Source organism: Schistocerca cancellata, chromosome 1 (assembly GCF_023864275.1).
Source record: "Schistocerca cancellata isolate TAMUIC-IGC-003103 chromosome 1, iqSchCanc2.1, whole genome shotgun sequence".
Taxonomy (NCBI): Eukaryota; Metazoa; Arthropoda; class Insecta; order Orthoptera; family Acrididae; genus Schistocerca; species Schistocerca cancellata.
Genome location: NC_064626.1, coordinates 662,991,457 through 663,011,184, shown reverse-complemented (window position 1 = coordinate 663,011,184; position 19,728 = coordinate 662,991,457). Strand labels below are relative to the sequence as shown.

Here is a 19,728-nt window from a genome sequence, read left to right as displayed (position 1 = left end):
CGGTGAAGGTATGTTCTCGAAACTTTGACAAAAGCCCGTACCGAGCTACTGAGCGTCTCTCCTGCAGAGTCTTCCACTGGAGTTTATCTATCATCTCCGTAACGCTTTCGCGATTACTGAATGATCCTGTAACGAAGCGCGCTGCTCTCCGTTGGATCTTCTCTATATCTTCTATCAACCCTATCTGGTACGGATCCCACTCTGCTGAGCAGTATTCAAGCAGTGGGCGAACAAGCGTACTGTAACCTACTTCCTTTGTTTTCGGATTGCATTTCCTTAGGATTCTTCCAATGAATCTCAGTCTGGCATCTGCTTTACCGACGATCAACATTATATGATCATTCCATTTTAAATCACTCCTAATGCGTACTCCCAGGTAATTTATGGTGTTAACTGCTTCCAGTTGCTGACCTGCTATTTTGTAGCTAAATGATATAGGATCTATCTTTCTGTGTATTCGCAGCACATTACACTTGTCTACATTGAGATTCAATTGCCATTCCCTGCACCATGCGTCAATTCGCTGCAGATCCTCCTGCATTTCAGTACAATTTTCCATTGTTACAACCTCTCGATACACCACAGCATCATCTGCAAAAAGCCTCAGTGAACTTCCGATGTCATCCACCAGGTCATTTATGTATATTGTGAATAGCAACGGTCCTATGACACTCCCCTGCGGCACACCTGAAATCACTCTTACTTCGGAGGACTTCTCTCCATTGAGAATGACATGCTGCGTCCTGTTATCTAGGAACTCCTCAATCCAATCACACAATTGGTCTGATAGTCCATATGCTCTTACTTTGTTCATTAAACGACTGTGGGGAACTGTATCGAACGCCTTGCGGAAGTCAAGAAACACGGCATCTACCTGTGAACCCGTGTCTATGGCCCTCTGAGTCTCGTGGACGAATAGCGCGAGCTGGGTTTCGCATGACCGTCTTTTTCGAAACCCATGCTGATTCCTACAGAGTAGATTTCTAGTCTCCAGAAAAGTCATTATACTCGAACACAATACGTGTTCCAAAATTCTACAACTGATCGACGTTAGAGATATAGGTCTATAGTTCTGCACATCTGTTCGACGTCCCTTCTTGAAAACGGGGATGACCTGTGCCCTTTTCCAATCCTTTGGAACGCTACGCTCTTCTAGAGACCTACGGTACACCGCTGCAAGAAGGGGGGCAAGTTCCTTCGCGTACTCTGTGTAAAATTGAACAGGTATCCCATCAGGTCCAGAGGCCTTTCCTCTTTTGAGCGATTTTAATTGTTTCTCTATCCCTCTGTCGTCTATTTCGATATCTACCATTTTGTCATCTGTGCGACAATCTAGAGAAGGAACTACAGTGCAATCTTTCTCTGTGAAACAACTTTGGAAAAAGACATTTAGTATTTCGGCCTTTAGTCCGTCATCCTCTGTTTCAGTACCATCTCGGTCACAGAGTGTCTGGACATTTTGTTTTGATCCACCTACCGCTTTGACATAAGACCAAAATTTCTTAGGATTTTCTGCCAAGTCAGTACATAGAACTTTATTTTCGAATTCATTGAACGCCTCTCGCATAGCCCTCCTCACACTACATTTCGCTTCGCGTAATTTTTGTTTGTCTGCAAGGCTTTGGCTATGTTTATGTTTGCTGTGAAGTTCCCTTTGCTTCCGCAGCAGTTTTCTAACTCGGTTGTTGTACCACGGTGGCTCTTTTCCATCTCTTACGATCTTGCTTGGCACATACTCATCTAACGCATTATGTACGACGGTTTTGAACTTTGTCCACTGATCCTCAACACTATCTGTACTTGAGACAAAACTTTTGTGTTGAGCCGTCAGGGACTCTGAAATCTGCTTTTTGTCACTTTTTCTAAACAGAAAAATCTTCCTACCCTTTTTAATATTCCTATTTACGGCTGAAATCATCGATGCCGTAACCGCTTTATGATCGCTGATTCCCTGTTCTGCATTAACTTTTTCAAGTAGTTCGGGTCTGTTTGTCACCAGAAGGTCTAATATGTTATCGCCACGGGTCGATATACTTCCTGATATACGTTTGGATACTGTACTATGGAACACTTTTTGGATTTCCGAATGTAGCCAACGCTATAACACAAGTTTATTACATTTTTTTTCCTTTTTAAATAAAGGCTTTCACGTTATATGTGCTTCAGTCTTTTTCTGAAAGTACAAACATTTCTCGGATAACTTAAGGTTTTACAAGTGTGAAATACTATTCCTTGGTGCAGGGTGTGGACAAAAACATCTGAAAACCAAGAACACAACCCATTACAATACCTAATACGTTGCAGGAAAACCGTCGGTGCTCAAAACAGCTTGCAGTCGTCTCGGAATGGATAAAAACAGGTCCTGCATCATTCTCCCTGCAAAATAGTGGCAACTTCTGGTAACGATGATGGAAATGGACAGCGATCACGTACTCTTCTCTCAAAAGTGGACCGCAAAGGCTCAGTAACACTGATGTCTGGTGACTGTGGAGGCCACGGTGCCACAGTTCATTCCTGTGCGCTCAAAACCAGTCCTGGGCGATGCAATCTACGTCAACAGGGGTGCTGTCCTTTAGGAACACAGCATCACCACGGGGGAACAAACACTGTACCTCGGATTGGACCTAATCAGCCAGCACGGTCACATAATCATTGACAGTAATGAGGCCTTGCAGATCACTCATGGGGCCCATGGACAACCATGTTATGACTGCCCAAATCATCACCTAAACGCCGTCATGTTTCACTTATGAAAGATAAACTTGTTAACAAGTTGAAAACAGTGTGAACTAACACTCATCGGAACAAATGACGCTCATTCATTCCTCCCTAGCCCCGGTTCTATGACTTCAGTACCACGTTTTCCTGTTCCGAGCATTTGCATCGCTGATGAGCAGTGGTTTTGGAATTCCAGCTCGTCCTGGACTTACCAGTTTATGGAGCTCTCTTCGTTTTGTTTTGGTGCTGACAGAGTTTGAGCTTGCAACATTCTGTTCTGCAGTTGCTGTTGTCGCCCTCTTACTTTTCGTCCTCTTCTAAGACGGTCTGTCACGATCTCTCTGCATACATTTTCGTCTGCGTTGTGACTTGATGGAGGATGTTTTTCCGATTTCCCTGCATGCGGTATAAATCGTCGCCACGGTGCCTCTTGAAACACCTAACACTTCGGCTGTTTAGGTTACGGAAGCATCAACAATCTGCCTACATTCGATTTCATTAGCTCCAAATACTGCACTCACAGGGGCACAGAACACTGTTCCCATCACGCCTGGCACTCACTATCGTTGGTGGTCAAATACAACAGCGCAACTGTTACAGCACTCAGAAGGTTTGACACCAGTTCAATACCATTAACAGAAGTTGCCCAAACCGAAACACTCTCAGCAGTAATCTTGAAGACTTACCAACTACGGTCCACTTTTAGCAGTTCACAGTTGTTTATAATTACGATTTTAGTATCTTCGAACAAAATGTCTCAAGAATATACTTCTGCATGAATTGGTTAAACGGCACCAGTAACATTCCAGTCCATTTTAAGGAACACGCAATGCGAGAGATTACTTTGCGAGAAATGTAATTCAAATATAATATGTCCTGCAAGAAACGTAAATTAAGCGCAGCTGGAAGCGTGGTGTATATCGGGAGCATACAGTGATCTCACCCAAGTAAGTACTTCAGCAAGATGAAACGGCAGATCAGTGTCCGTACGATAACAAAACGTAGCGCAAAGTGATGTCTCTTCTCGCAGATCACGCTCTCGCTAACTGAAATTGACCCTGAGGCCTCTGATTGTCTTTCTCAAAGCAAAATCTTCGAACACTGTGCAAAATACCAAGCACGGCTGCTCAGTAATAACACAGTAGTCACTCAGGCAGTGCAGGCTCTGAAAAGTGCTGTCCATTCTGTTCTTTGAACGAAAACAAGACTGGTCAGTGGTACGCTATGCGCTAATGAAACAAGTCGGCGAAAATAGGAAAGTATATAAGCGGAGATGAAACGAATGGTGGAATCATTCTAGCGACCAAATGGACGGCAAATTGGGGAAATGCACTGACACAAGCGTCTTTGACAAAAGTCAGATTGTTATCGCCCGGCGCCTGGGAACGCGCAGCGCGGAAACGACGAAACTTGTCGGCTGCTACTGTCGCGAGAATCTATGTAATGTGGTTGAAGGACGGTGAAACCCGAAGTATGAAATAAGATGTTGGAGCCCACGCCTCGTCACAGAACGTGGAGGTAGAAGGCTTCCTCGTTCCATAAAGCAGGACAGGCATCGAGCAGTGACAGATCTGACGACACGGTACGGTGCTGGTACAGGCACAAGTGTTTCGGAGCACAGGGCTCTGTAGGACGGCCTCTAAGTGTCCCAATGTTGAACTAACGGCATCGTCAACTACGACTGCGCCGGCCGGTGTGGCCGAGAGATTCTAGGCGCTTGAGTCTGGAACTGCGCGACCGCTACGGTCGCAGGTTCGAATCCTGCCTCGGGCATGGATGTGTGTGATGTCCTTAGGTTAGTTAGGTTTAAGTAATTGTAAGTTCTAGGGGACTGATGACCTCAGATGTTAAGTCCCATAGTGCTCAGAACCATTTGAACAGACGCATGCCGGTGGGTGGAGTACAGGGACCTTCACTGGACTTCCATAAGAATTGTGGTAGTAATCGAGGGCATCATGAGGTCTAACCCCGAATTGATTCCGAAAAGGACGTCCTCATTCCCTTAGCTGCCACCGTATTTATGTGATAGCCGATGCAATGATTCACGTTCGTTCCATCTTATTTTTCTAAATCGTATGGTGATTCCCATAGGCCACCAACTATGCCACAACATTTCCATTTTGCACAGATTTAGAACTGCCTACATGCAATAGGTCTGGTCAAAAATATTTGGCTCTTTGGTATCCTAATAATGTAACACAATACAAGCAAAGTCGCAATCGTCAAAAATAAGTAGCAAACTTTATTGGGTGTGGAAAACTTGTGGCAGAGGTTTTGAAGATATTCATACTGGGTAATGGTTAAATTAGACAGCTTATCCATCTGTTTGTACCACATGTTTTTTAGGAGTAGTTTTCTTTTCGCTTCTCATTTTAACGTAAGTTTCAGTTTGAATACACTTTACTGTCTCTAACGGATGGAATATGTTGGGATGGGAAAGTAAAATTGAGCGTTTAGTTCAGAGTGGAGTGCATCACAGCAGTTAGTAGTCCGTTCAAAACTACTATTAAATTCGACCCACATGATGGGCGGAAAGTCACTATCTGTCTTGCGGGACCTTACGTCTTCGATAAACCATTCTTCAATTTGGTTAGAGGACAGCAGAAGCAGTCAAAACAAAATTTTCAGAAGTGTTCCGATTTAAGATTCCTTTGATTTAAAATCATTTCATAATGCCAACGATGGAGTCTTTTTTCCGCAATGCCTACCCGAGAGGAAATCTGCAGGCTTTTACATTCGTTGGGTGCCAAACGTAAGCAACTGACGGGTGAATTGCCGTCTCGGAATCAACGTATGTAACGTTCGCATCTGTGTCATTGCAATTAAGGACAAAACTTCCTTATATCTTTTTTTGTTGAGCAAAAGAAATAGCAATTGGAAATAGATTTTTGCATTTACCCATGAATTATAAATATTTATTATAACACCTTAGGGCAACTCTTTAAGGTCCACTCTACAAATAAATTTCTCGACTCTTTTTAGAAAATTCAAATTCCTTTGGCATGAGAAACGCACACTATTTTTTCAGAGTCTTTCTCTGTGGAAAACTTTTCTCGCCCGTGCTTCCCGTAATTTTGGTAAGTTATTGGGGAACATCAGAAGTTTGCGTAATCGAGAGGCATTAATACTGTTCCTTATTCGTATCAGATACTGACTTTTGAGAGTGTTAGTACCACCATTAACTACCTCAAGGCTTATTTGTTTGGAGGGGAGCTCACACAAATTTTCTTCAGCCTTTCTGTTCACAATATGACCGAGTTTCTGTCGGGTTAATATATCAGAGTCATCCTTTTCATTATTATTATCTAATTGCGAACCGATAATACATTTTACAGAATTTATTTAAAAAAAACACTTACATGCTCTCCTCGTTGACCTTTGACCTGTATTTATCAGCGCCATCGACAAGACACTTTCGGAAACAGAATTTATTACTGTCTGCCACCAACAGTTTGTTGCCTTATTCACTTGTCATTATATCATTCTCCATCGCTCACACGCAACGCACTGATTGCTTAGAAGCCTGAGTGACATGTTTTCGCGGCGATGGGATGGAGTAGCGAAGCTCCGCCGGGCGAAAGTTAGCGGAATCAACAGGGATGTTAGTGTTAGGCGCACTTATTGAAAGTGTGAATCAACCCGTTCATTATTGGACCACAGTGGGATGAAAAACGGCAGTAGATCATGAGACATGCGGAGTACGTGAACATTACTGCGGACCACAGCAATCCTACGTGGCACCTTACAACAGGGTAGCTGTCCATGCCCGCGTACAAGGTCAGAACCATGCTACAGCAAGTCGGGGAGCATGACAGTGAACTCATGTTGATGTCTTGGGCATCAGATTCACATGTTTTGAACCCGATTCAGGGACACTGTATGACCTGTGCGTAGGCATCTGGTGCGAAAAATCTTCGGAAGCCTACCAAAGACTTGTCGAATCCATGCCATGCAGGTCGTAGCTATATTGCTTTCCAAACGTGGAGCAACACACCACTAGGCCAGGACGTCATAATGGTTTGCTTCATGAGTGTATACGTAGTATATTCATAGTGTCCCACTATATAGTCACTCACTACAATAAGTTCACAGCCAACAAGGATTTTGCAGTATACGTCGCGAGTGATTTAAGGTGGAACTACTGTGTTAATAAAGTCTTCTTTTGATCAGTTCCTGCATATGATATCCTTGCAAAGTTGGGTTTAAGAAAAGAGAGACCAAATGGAGAGATCAGCTGAGCATTGCACTGAAATGACAGTCATAGGGACAGGTCACAAGGGCCAGCACGAAAAGCTGTGCAGTGGAAGGGCTATGCCAGCAAAAGCAACTTCATCCACAGTTTGCATGACGACAGTTTATTTGTACAAGTTTAACCAGTGAGTGCAAGGACGCAATCAAGCAAATCTCTTCCTGAATAGGCAGCCGGAGTGGCCGAGCGGTTCTAGGCGCTACAGTCTGGAGCCGAGCGACCGCTACGGTCGCAGGTTCGAATCCTGCCTCAGGCATGGATGTGTGTGATGTCCTTAGGTTAGTTAGGTTTAATTAGTTCTAAGTTCTAGGCGACTGATGACCTCAGAAGTTAAGTCGCATAGTGCTCAGAGCCATTTGAGCCATTTTCTTCCTGTATAAATTACTCGGATGAAATGCTGATTATACAGTAAGCAGTTTGTAGTTAAGAAATATACGTCACAATACTCAGTAAAGCACGCGTTCGTGAGAATTTCAATAAATTTTAGATTTAATCAAATATGCGCATGGCGCTTGCTAAACTATCTGTCAGTAATCATTTATCTTTTCAAAACAATTTAAACGAATTTCACAATTTTAAAAAATGCGCACCTAGTGCTCACTGAACCATCTGTCGGATGAGGTGTCGATCTTCTCGGGGTTGGTCTGCGTGGTGCGACTTGACTCACCTCGTCGTGTTCTACAGGCTATATTGAACCGTTCTGCACACACTTATTGCACTGCATAAACACTTCGTCCCACACGAGCAGCAATTTTCCGGATGGATGCCTCACATTCTCTCTTGCCACTAATGCGCTCTCTTTCAAACTCACTGATTCGACGATACAGCTCGCGCATCGTCTGCGAGGTATCCTGTACGTCTGCTCAAATCACGCTGCTCCATTATCTTCGGTTTATAGCGACAACGAGAACCGCAGGCACATTTTACCGGTAGTTGGTGTTGCGTTGCGATATCGATGTTGACCACACATCCGCAAGACGACGTGGTTCGAATGCTAATCATTTCTGTAGAACATACTAATGTCTTTTGAATAGGTAAGTCGTATCTATAGTCGTTTAAGGCGTTCTATTTTTTTTCTGAACATGAGTGTATATTGAATGGGAACAGTGCTGTGGATAGTGTAAATATGCGTCCTGTGGCGGAAGACGTAGACGTTGAGAAAACAGAGTGAGACACAGGAGTACAAAAATTTTAGTTGGATTGACTTAAAATATACAAATGTTTGCTTTAATGTAATTAATGCATTCTACATCAGTAATACTCAAAAAAATGTAATAAACTTTTTATTGTGTTTCCTTGGTAAACGGATGATAAGAAAGAAAGTCTTACATCAATATGTTATGCAGAAAGCAACTTTTGAAACTGTTTGATATTTCCATGATCTTCTTTAAATATGTGTATGCAGATTGATCTTTTGATTTACGGATGCATAAATTACTGTGTCGATATTAATACATCACTTTGAAGTTTGGAAAATTTTTATCCATATCAAAATCCCTAACAGCCCCTCGCGTTTCCTGAAAAATTACAATTTTTCAGAAAGCTGGTTTTGTGAAAATGGCCTTCATTTGTTTCCCACCTACGAGTGACTTGGCGGAGGCATTGGTCATAGAACACATTTTGTCTGTTTAGAAAATGTTCCACATCGAAAATCACGTAGTTGTAATGCCTGACACTCAACGGTATATTCATCCGAGGAACGAACACGTCACTGGGAGTACAGAACATTGGGAAGTCAGGCGAATAATGACCTTAAGGGAAAGCAAGTGGGGTGGTTTGCTGTACAGAATAATCTGAGCTGTTATTGTGGAGCACGAACACCACCTCGGACAGCTCCGGCGACGCTTTGTCTCGTCAGCCTGCCGCAAACTAGTCAGGACATTTCGATAGTATACTCGTGTGTCGATCTGCCACCTACTAGCACAATCTATAAGCACCACACAGTGGCCGCCGCGAAATTCACGCGGCGTGACCTCTCCCGGCGATAGTCGACGGCGTTGACTCCGCTTGCTTTCCTCCTTTGTCTCCTAGTCGTAGTGATACACCCAGCACTCATTGTACTTTTCCACCAACTCAGCATGGATTATTCATTTCCACCAACTCAGCACGGATTGATGATTCGTTGTTCCCCTTCACAAGCAGAAAAACAATTTCCTCAAAATACTCTACATTACCAACGGGCTCCGCCATTTTGTTTTTGCTCCTCAAGCGGTATGCAATGGTACTTTGGTGTGGAGATTTCAATGTATACCAGGACCACAGATATTTACGTAACATTTTCATTTCGAGATGATAGTTAAAACTCTTTCAAATTCTGAAGGTGGCAGGGGTAAAATACAGGGAGCGAAAGGCTATTTACAATTTGTACAGAAACCAGATGGCAGTTATAAGAGTCGAGGGGCATGAAAGGGAAGCAGTGGTTGGGAAAGAAGTGAGACAGGGTTGTAGCCTCTCCCCGATGTTATTCAATCTGTATATTGAGCAAGCAGTAAAGGAAACAAAAGAAAAATTCGGAGTAGGTATTAAAATTCATGGAGAAGTAGTAAAAACTTTGAGGTTCGCCGATGACATTGTAATTCTGTCAGAGACAGCAAAGGACTTGGAAGAGCAGTTGAACGGAATGGACAGTGTCTTGAAAGGAGGATATAAGATGAACATCAACAAAAGCAAAACGAGGATAATGGAATGTAGTCAAATTAAGTCGGGTGATGCTGAGGGAATTAGATTAGGAAATGAGACACTTAAAGTAGTAAAGGAGTTTTGCTATTTAGGGAGTAAAATAACCGATGATGGTCGTAGTAGAGAGGATATAAAATGTAGACTGGCAATGGCAAGGAAAGCGTTTCTCAAGAAGAGAAATTTGTTAACATCGAATATAGATTTAGGTGTCAGGAAGTCGTTTCTGGAAGTATTTGTATGGAGTGTAGCCATGTATGGAAGTGAGACATGGACGATAACTAGTTTGGACAAGAAGAGAATAGAAGCTTTCGAAATGTGGTGCTACAGAAGAATGCTGAAGATAAGGTGGGTAGATCACGTAACTAATGAGGAGGTATTGAATAGGATTGGGGAGAAGAGAAGTTTGTGGCACAACTTGACTAGAAGAAGGGATCGGTTGGTAGGACATGTTCTGAGGCATCGAGGGATCACAAATTTAGCATTGAAGGGCAGCGTGGAGGGTAAAAATCGTAGAGGGAGACCAAGAGATCAATACACTAAGCAGATTCAGAAGGATGTAGGTTGCAGTAGGTACTGGGAGATGAAGAAGCTTGCACAGGATAGAGTAGCATGGAGAGCTGCATCAAACCAGTCTCAGGACTGAAGACAACAACAACAGCAACAGTTAAAACTGTTTAATTAATCCTCGCATCTTCTGTCGTACGCCGTGCAGCAACTTTATAAATACATATGCAGATTAAGAATCGCTCAGTTCTTTTTCAAATTTGCTCAATCGCCTCAGTTAATCGAACTGCGTAAGATTTTTAGACTGTCGAGTGATACTCGTGGATTGGCCCAACTAGGGTTTTGTATGCGGCTTCGTCATGAATAAACTGCATTTCCTTAGGGTTCCTCAAATAAATCTCATCTTAATCTAATATCGTTGGTAAGTTGTCTGAGAATCGCCATACATGTGATTTTTCACGTTTATTCGCCACACGATTTCTGCAGGAACTCACAACTTGGTGTGGTCACGAGGCTGAGACACCACAAGGACAGCGGGAGCAGCCGCTGCGGCGAAGTAAACTCAAACCAGGAGATCGGTACTCGGTCATTAGCACGTGCTGAACGTAGCACCGACGAACTCAGCAGTGCTGTGACTCTCTAGAAATTGTTGTTGTTGCCTCTCCTCTCTAGCACACGTCGTAGACTATGGAATGTCTTCACGTCCACACCATTCAGTTAATACCTGAGAACAATAATACTGTTCGCCCGGTAAACAATGAACAACAATGTTACGGAATATCACAAGACAGGATGTCGTTTTCGGAGAGGCATGAAAGTAACGTCAGAAGCCCACTGTGTTGTGTGACGCGATCGTTAATGATCGCTATAAGCCGGATGTCTCTCCTTCGAGTCATCAGGGACGTTTTCTCAGGCCTTTCGGCAGATATTTGCAATTTCGTTTTTGCAGTGTGTAGCAGGAATCGGACCATAAAAATTCTGCTCATCAAGTTATTCATGCGACGCCCTCTCTCAGCGGTAAACGACGGTTTATTTCCCGTTACAAACAAAAAATTTTCGAAAGAGGAATTTTACGTGCCCGTTCGATAGAGCGGTCCCAAATTAGTTTACTTCGATATTCATTTTTGCGGCAGTAACACACGAAGATCCGCCTGTACCGTCACGCCCAGTGCTGTATGCTACCCCCACCCCCCAGCAACACTACTCAACCGCTGCTGGAGTACTGGTTATTCTTTGTGTTTTGCTATCCCTGTTAACACATATCGCTTAACCCGATATCGCACTAGACTGATTTTGGTCCGCTATATCGAACGGGTGCATTAAAATTCGGTTTAAAAACAATTTTGTTTGTAACTGGTAACAAACCAACGTTTCCTATTCACAGTGGGTGTCACAGGGAAGTCCTGGTGAGTAGTACTTTTTTTGGCCGACTCCATGTGCACACTATAGAAACGAAATTGCACATATTTAATGAAACACAAGAGAAAATGCGTCTTGCGACTCTTGCCTCTTGCGACTTTATACATAAATGGCCTGGAATAATATGCCTCTCAGATAGGGACGTTACAGCTAAGTATCGATATTTTTGTTTCGGTATGTATGGTACGGGTGTTAAAATGATTCGATAATTTCATAGTATCGTAAAGAGGATCAGATTAAGTGAACATTCACTACCTAGGAAAATTAGTTCCAGTATTCACATGTACGTGAACAAAATGTAGAGAAAGGAAAGCGTTGATAACGTGATATAACTGCGTTTTTCGAAACCCTTTGCCTCCGAAAATTACTTATGCCCCGGGTGTCTAGAAACAAAAGATTCCGAATTCTTCCCTCATATGAAACTCCGGGAGGGGAGTGCCGAGAATATTGAATGATCAACGAAAGAATAACGTTCTGCGAGTCGGGGTGTTGAATATCAAAAGTCTTAATGTGGTAGGTAAGCTAGAAAATCTGTAAACGGAAATAAAAAGGCTCAGTCTAGATATAACTGGGTGAATATGTGGAATTATGCTCAGACGAATATACACTACTGGCCATTAAAATTGCTGCACCAAGAAGGAATGCACATGATAAACGGGTATTCATTGGACAAATATATTGTACTAGAACTGACATGTGATTTCATTTTCACGCAGTTTGGGTGCATAGATCCTGAGAAATCAGTACCCAGAACAACCACCTCTGGCCGTAATAACGGCCTTGATACGCCTGGGAATTGAGTCAAACAGAGCTTGGATGGCGTGCACAGGTACAGCTGCCCATGCAGTTTCAACACGATACCACAGTTCATCAAGAGTAGTGTCTGGCGTATTGTGACGAGCCAGTTGCTCGGCCAACACTGACCAGACTTTTTCAATTGGTGAGAGATCTGGAGAATCTGCTGGTCCAGAAAGGACCATACAGGACCTGCAACATGCGGTCGTGCATTATCCTGCTGAAATGTAGGGCTTTGCAGGGATCGAATGAAGGGTAGAGCCACGGGTCGTAAAACATCTGAAATGTAACGTCCACTGTTCAAAGTGCCGTCAATGCGAACAAGAGGTGACCGAGACGTGTAACCAATGGCACCCCATACCAAGGGTGATACGCCAGTATGGCAATGACGAATACACGCTTCCAATGTGCGTTCACAGCGATGTCGCCAAACACGGATGCCACCATCACGATGCTGTAAACAGAACCTGGATTCATCTGAAAAATTGACGTTTCGCCATTCGTGCACCCAGGTTCGTCGTTGAGTACACCATCGCAGGCGCTCCTGTCTGTGATGCAGCGTCAAGGGTAACCGCAGCCACGGTCTCCGAGCTGATTGTCCATGCTGCTGCAAACGTCGTCGAACTGTTCGTGCAGATAGTTATTGTCTTGCAAACGCCTCCATCTGTTGACTCAGGGATCGAGACGTGGCTGCACTATCCGTTACAGCCATGCGGATAAGATGCCTGTCATCTCGACTGCTAGTGATACGAGGCCGTTGGGATGCAGCACGGCGTTCCGTATTACCCTCCTGAACCCACCGATTCCATATTCTGCTAACAGTCATTGTATCTCGACCAACGCGAGCAGCAATGTCGCTATACCATAAACCGCAATCGCGATATGCTACAATCCGACCTTTATCAAAGTCGGAAACGTGATGGTACGCATTTCTCCTCCTTACACGAGACATCACAACAACGTTTCACGAGGCAACGCCAGTCAACTGCTGTTTGTGTATGAGAAATCGGTTGGAAACTTTCCTCATGTCAGCACGTTGTAGGTGTCGCCACCGGCGCCAACCCTGTGTGAATGCTCTGAAAAGCTAATCATTTGCATATCACAGAATCTTCTTCTTGTCGGTTAAATTTCGCATCTGTAGCACGTAATCTTCATGGTGTAGCAATTTTAATGGCCAGTAGTGTAGTTTCTCTATCTCTTCATCTTACGTCGTCGGCAGGTGTACCGGAATGGTCGTTGTCGGTGTTGGTTTGCTGTCGATTGTGATAAGAACAACCCTATCACTAAACATATCTCAGTAACACACTCTCTGTCCTACCTTCCTTTTGATGACGAATCCTACTCCTGTTACACCATTTTTTGCTGCTGTTGATATTACCCTACACTCCTCTGACCAGAAATCCTCTTCTTGTTTCCATTTTACTTCACTGACCCCTACTATATCTAGATTGAGCTTTTTCGTTTTCCTTTTCCGATTTTCTAGTTTCCCTACCACGTTAAAGCTTCTGACGTTCCACGCCCCGACTCGTAGAACGTTATCCTTTCGTTGATTATTCAATCATTTTCTCATGGTCACCTCCCCCTGCCCCTTGGCGTCCCCTCCCGGAGATCCGAGGGGGGACTATTCCGGTGTCTTTCCCCAATGGAGGGATCATCATGACACTTTTTCAATTACAGACCACATGTCCTGTGGATTCACGTTAAGTGTTTTTAATGCAGCGGTTTCCGTTGCCTCCTGCATCGTCATGTCGTTGATCATTGCTGATTCTTCTGCAGTTAGGGGCAGTTTCCCACCCCTCGGACAAGAGGGTGCCCTGAACCTCTGTCCGCTCCTTCGCCCTCTTTGACAAGGCGGTTTGCAGAATGATTCAGATGGTTCAAATGGCTCTGAGTACTATGGGACTTAACTTCTGAGCTCATCAGTCTCCTAGAACTTAGAACTATTTAAACCTAACTAGCCTAAGGGCATCACAGACATCCATGACCGAGGCAGGATTAGAACCTGCGACCGTAGCGGTCAGCGGTCGCGCGGTTCCAGACTGTAGCGCCTAGAACCGCTCGGCCACCCGGACCGCCTTGCAGAACGAGGATGACTTCTTATGCCGGAAGTCTTCGGCAGCCAATGCTGATTAGTCATCAAAATTTAAGCAGTGACGGGACTCGAACCCGGGACAGAGGACGTTTTGATTCCTAATCAAAGACGCTACTCCTTTCTTTATTCTAATCTCATTTTGTTCGTTATTTTTCGTTGCATTTATTCAGAGCGGACGTTCCATGACACCTGGTCAAGTTCGTTATTGATCCATTCACTCAATTTTTTTTTTAATTGCAGAGGACAGCTAACCTTCTGACTGAACAAGCTGAGCTGCCGTGCCGTCCGAGGTGTAGCTGAAATTAATAAATTAAAATAAAGCTAATAAAAAAACATTGCAGGACGTGTCTATTAGTAGGAGAGGCCGTCGTATCCCGGTCGGGGTTTCCATAAATATGTTCATCTTTAAAAAAATTTATATCGTTTATTTTTCCATCCCAATTGCACGTTTTCTGTGGTATGAATAGATCCGATCACAATCGATCGCCTTCAGATCTATTTAGTTGCGTAAGCAACCCGTTGTGCCTATACAGGAATTCTGCATCAGAACACAGTATTCCGATGTATACTGAAGAGCCAAAGAAATTGGTACATCTGCCTAATATCGTGTAGGGCCCCCATGAGCACGCAGAAGTGCCGCAGCACGACTTGACATTGACTCGACTAATGTCTGAGGTAGTTTTGGATGGAATAGACCCCATGAATCCTGCAGAGCTGTCCACAAATCCGTAAGAGGACGAGGGTGTGGAGATCTATTCTGAACGGCACGTTGCACGGCATCTCACATATGCTCAATAATGTTTATGACTGGGAAGTTTGGTGGCCATCGGAAGTATTTAAACTCAGAAGATTGTTCCTGGAGAAACTCTGTAGCAATTCAGGACGTGTGGGGCGTCACATTGTCCTGCTGGAATTGCCCAAGTCCGTAGGAATGCACAATAGACATGAAAGGACGAAGGTGATCAGACAGGATGCTTACGTACGTCTCAGCTGTCAGAGTCGTATCTAGACGTATCACGGGTCCCATAACATTCCAACTGCGCACACCCGACACCACTACACGAGTTTGCCGGCCGCGGTGGTCTAGCGGTTCTAGGCGCTCAGTCCGGAACCGCGCGACTGCTACGATCGCAGGTTCGAATCCTGCCTCGGGCATGGTTGAGTGTGATGCCCTTAGGTTAGTTAGGTTTAAGTAGTTCTAAGTTCTAGGGGACTGATGACCTCAGATGTTAAGTCCCATAGTGCTCAGAGCCATTTGAACCACTACACGAGTTTGAACAGTCCCAGCCGGATTCATAAGGTTGTCTCCGTAACCGTAAACGTCCATCCGCCCGATACAGTTTCAAACCAGACTCGTTTGACCAGGCAACATGTTTCCAGTCATCAACAATCCAATGCCGGTGTTGACGAGCCCAGGCGAGGCGTAAAGCTTTGTGTCGTGCAGTCATCAAGGATACACGTGGGCCTTATCGACCATGTTTCGTTGACTGGTACGCACGCTGACACTCGCTGACGGCCCAGCACTGAAATCTGTAGCAATTTGCGGAAGGTTTGCACTTCTGTGACTTTGAACGATTCTCTTCAGTCGTCGTATCGGCGCTCGCTGTATTGCAGTAGTTCGAGTAACGAAGATTTTTGTGAGGTAAGTGATTCATGAAAGGTATAGGTTATTGTTTGTCACGGCCATTCTTTTGTAGGGCCGCAGCGATGTCGGGGATTTGATGTTTTACCGGATTCCTGATACTCACGGTACACTCGTGAATTGCCGCACGGGAAAATCCCCACTTCATCGCTACCTCGGAGATGCTGTGCCCTATTGCTCGTGGGCCGACTATAACGCCACGTTCAAACTCACTTAAATCTTGACAATCTGCCATTGTAGCAGCAGTAACCGATCTAACAACTGCGCTGGACACTTGCTGTCTGATACAGGCCTTGCCGACCGTAGCGCAGTATTCTGCGTGTTTACATATATCTATATTTGAAAACGCATGCCTATAGCAATTTCTTTGCCTCTTCAATATACAACATGCAGAGACAGCGTTGTTTACTCAATTAAACATGAAAAAGTTCTCAAGATTATTTTGATCGCATTCTCAAAGGTCGAACGAATATAACCAAGGGAGATAAACTAGTTAACCAGTTTATTTAGCTTGTTATTAACAAATAACATGAAGGAAATTTTCTATGTCTATGAAAATAAATAGTAACTACCTCAGTGGTTGACCTCATGTGTTTGATAACTGTATTTTATCGACCCTGAGTGGTGCTTAAAATAAATTTGTTTAAGTGTATCCTTGCATCTAGGTGCAACGTTTAAGTAATCTTTCCAAAGCAAACAATAAATAAAGTCACTGCCACTTATAATGGGTATATTTACCATACTACATTAACCGAAGTATACTGACATATACTGTGTTTGGCATTTGGGGACAGGAATGAGTTTACGCGAAGTACTGTGTTTGTTGTTGACGTTTTGGAGCGGCGTAGTCGTGTCTCGTACGCACACTTACGTCACTCACTAAAAGAAAGGTGCGAGGACATTAAAACACATTTGAGCTGTCCACATTCACCGAGAGTAAACTCCGACAGTGGCAACGGCATCAGTTACGCCACGCGCACGCAACCTTCTCGGAATCGTGCGGTGCCGCTAACAGCAGCGGAGTCACGCAAGCGCCCTGTCCCTACTATTATTAGCGCAGCTTCTCGTCGAGGTGTGACAAAGTAAGGAGGCAGCATTAAGCAGTGGCACGCAGCGTAGCCGTCACAATTCATGCTGTCTCGATGATCATTCTCTCTAGAACGTCACAAGTGCCCCAGCCAACTCGAATATCTAATGCCGCTCGAAGACAGGACTTTGCAGAACCCAGAGATATGGCAATGCAGATAGCTCCTTAACGTAAACAGGTTGTTTTCCTTCTTATAATGGGTGGCCAAATAGTTTCTATTCGAAGGCCGTACAGTCCAGGATCGGTATGTCGTTCAGGCTAAATCACCGTGACCATTGAGGCAATCATCCAATCGACACACTAAGCTGAAGATACTCGCGCCCTGATGCTTGGAGAAGCTCCGTAACTGCCTGCTGCACGTCATCGCCTACAGGAATCATCGACTCTTCAAGGCCTTTTTAAGGACACGAAGGCGTGATAATCGCATGGCGAGATATCAGGATTGCAGGGCGGGTGCTCGAGCATCTCCTACTTGGATAGGCGTAAATTCTGCGTTACGAAGTTTGCGATAGGGGGACGCGCGTTATCAAGAAGCAGCAGCAACTCTGCTCGCACCATTTCACAACAGTGGTTTGCGGCAGACATGCTACCCCATGCATACTCTGTAAGTAGGCTGTTTAGGTTATTATGTTGGTAACGCCACGTAGCGCTCTGTATGAAAATCACTGACAGTGCTGTGTGCAGTCTGTGGCTGATTTAGATTGTTGGAATATTTGCTATTGTAGTGTTGGGCAGTTGGATGTGAACAGCGCGTAGCGTTGCGGAGTTGGAGGTGAGCCTCCAGCAGTGGTGGATGTGGGGAGAGAGATGCCAGAATTTTGAGAACGGACGATCTGGACGTGTGTCCATCAGAAAGAGTAAATTTGTAATACTGGATATCATGAACTCATATATGATGACTTTTGAACATTATTAAGGTAAATACATTGTTTGTTCCCTATCAAAATCTTTCATTTGCTAACTATGCCTATCAGTACGTAGTGCGTTCAGTAGTTAGAATCTTTTATTTAGCTGGCAGTATTGGCGCTCGCTGTATTGCAGTAGTTCGAGTAACGAAGATTTTTGTGAGGTAAGTGCTTCATGAAAGGTATAGGTTATTGTTAGTCACGGCCATTCTTTTGTAGGGATTATTGAAAGTCAGATTGCGTTGCTCTAAAAATATTGTGTGTCAATTTAGTGATGATCAGAAGAAGTAAAGAGAGAAATGTCTGAGTACGTTCAGTTTTGTCTCGATGATCATTCTCCCTCGAACGTCACAAGTGCCCCAGCCAACTCGAATAACTAATGGCGCTCGAAGATAGGACTTTGCAGAACCCAGAGATATACTTGAAAATCAAGTAACGTAAGAGGTTTACCAGCACAGTAATTCATAAATTTTTCTAAGGAGATGTTTCATATCTCTTCATTCTCCGAAGGATGTCTACCAGTGTTTATCCTTCGGCAGCCAAGAAAAGAACAAACGTACTTTCGTTCTGTTTGGACGCATTTGGTAATAAAGTCACCATAGTTCACGTTTCCGCATTTACCGCACGTACGTCAGAAAGACACGAATGCCACGGTAATCCTTTGCCTATACGTCGGTGCTTACATACCCGCATCAAAGTTGCTCTATGTTGCAAATACGGTGTAGCGACTCCCTCAAACGGCAGCTGTTTGATCGCCTCTTATACATCAGCCATTCTCTCAATATACTTCGCAAAACATTAAGATTACGAAAATAATCCCAAAACTTATAAAAGATGTCTTCTTCGTGTTGTTCAGACTCCTACGACACCTTAGCATCACTCCACGGGCTATAGCCCTCAGGTAGCGTTTGTAGTTTTTTAAAACGCTATATAAGACGTCTCATTACTCAAATGAAAGATATTCTCTACACAAAGACTCTCTGCCCCGCACTCGCCCTCCACTGCTCCTTACAGAATGAATGAAAGTTGACCCTAGCGTCTCATTGTGTCCTCACATGACGTCTTTCTTTTTAATGAGTTTCAAATTATTGTCACTTTATCATCGTCATACGGCCATCCGCCGCATCTTTACAGTAATTTTATTGAATATACAAGTTGCTCGAACAACTAACAGGAATGCAGAGGGGTGAAGTCGTCGACAACCGCCGATGCAGATTTGCCTTGAAAATGACGGGTGTCCACCTGTCCAAATATCTGCGGTTGTCAACGACCTCACATCGCTGCAGTCCCGTAAGTTACGAGTATTTTATCGTTGTAGTATATGTCAAGAGAAACTCACGTCTCACAATATACAAATCTGCTCATAAGTACCTCCAGGTTCTTAAAGACGACTCTGTGGAAACTACAAGACGTACAGAGGAGTGACACAGCGTCTCCCCAAGTTTCGAATCGTGGCACGCGTCATGGCGGAGTTTCAAAGACTACCAACAGCGGACAGGCGTTTCACAATATGTAGGCAAATCGCCCGCTTCGTATTGTCGCATAGAAAGTTCGCTCCTGCAGATAGGCAACCGAAGGAAAAAATTTGGAAAGCGGCCTGCTGTCGCGGTTTCCATGGCACAGCGGTAGCGCCTTCAA

General features: G+C 44.2%; 1 protein-coding gene across 1 annotated transcript in view; it reads left to right on the top strand.

Annotated features, from left to right (window-relative positions):
- LOC126092449 (adenosine receptor A1) overlaps positions 1-19,728 on the top strand; it is a 438,228-nt gene that overhangs the window by 352,496 nt on the left and 66,004 nt on the right. The window lies entirely within an intron of this gene.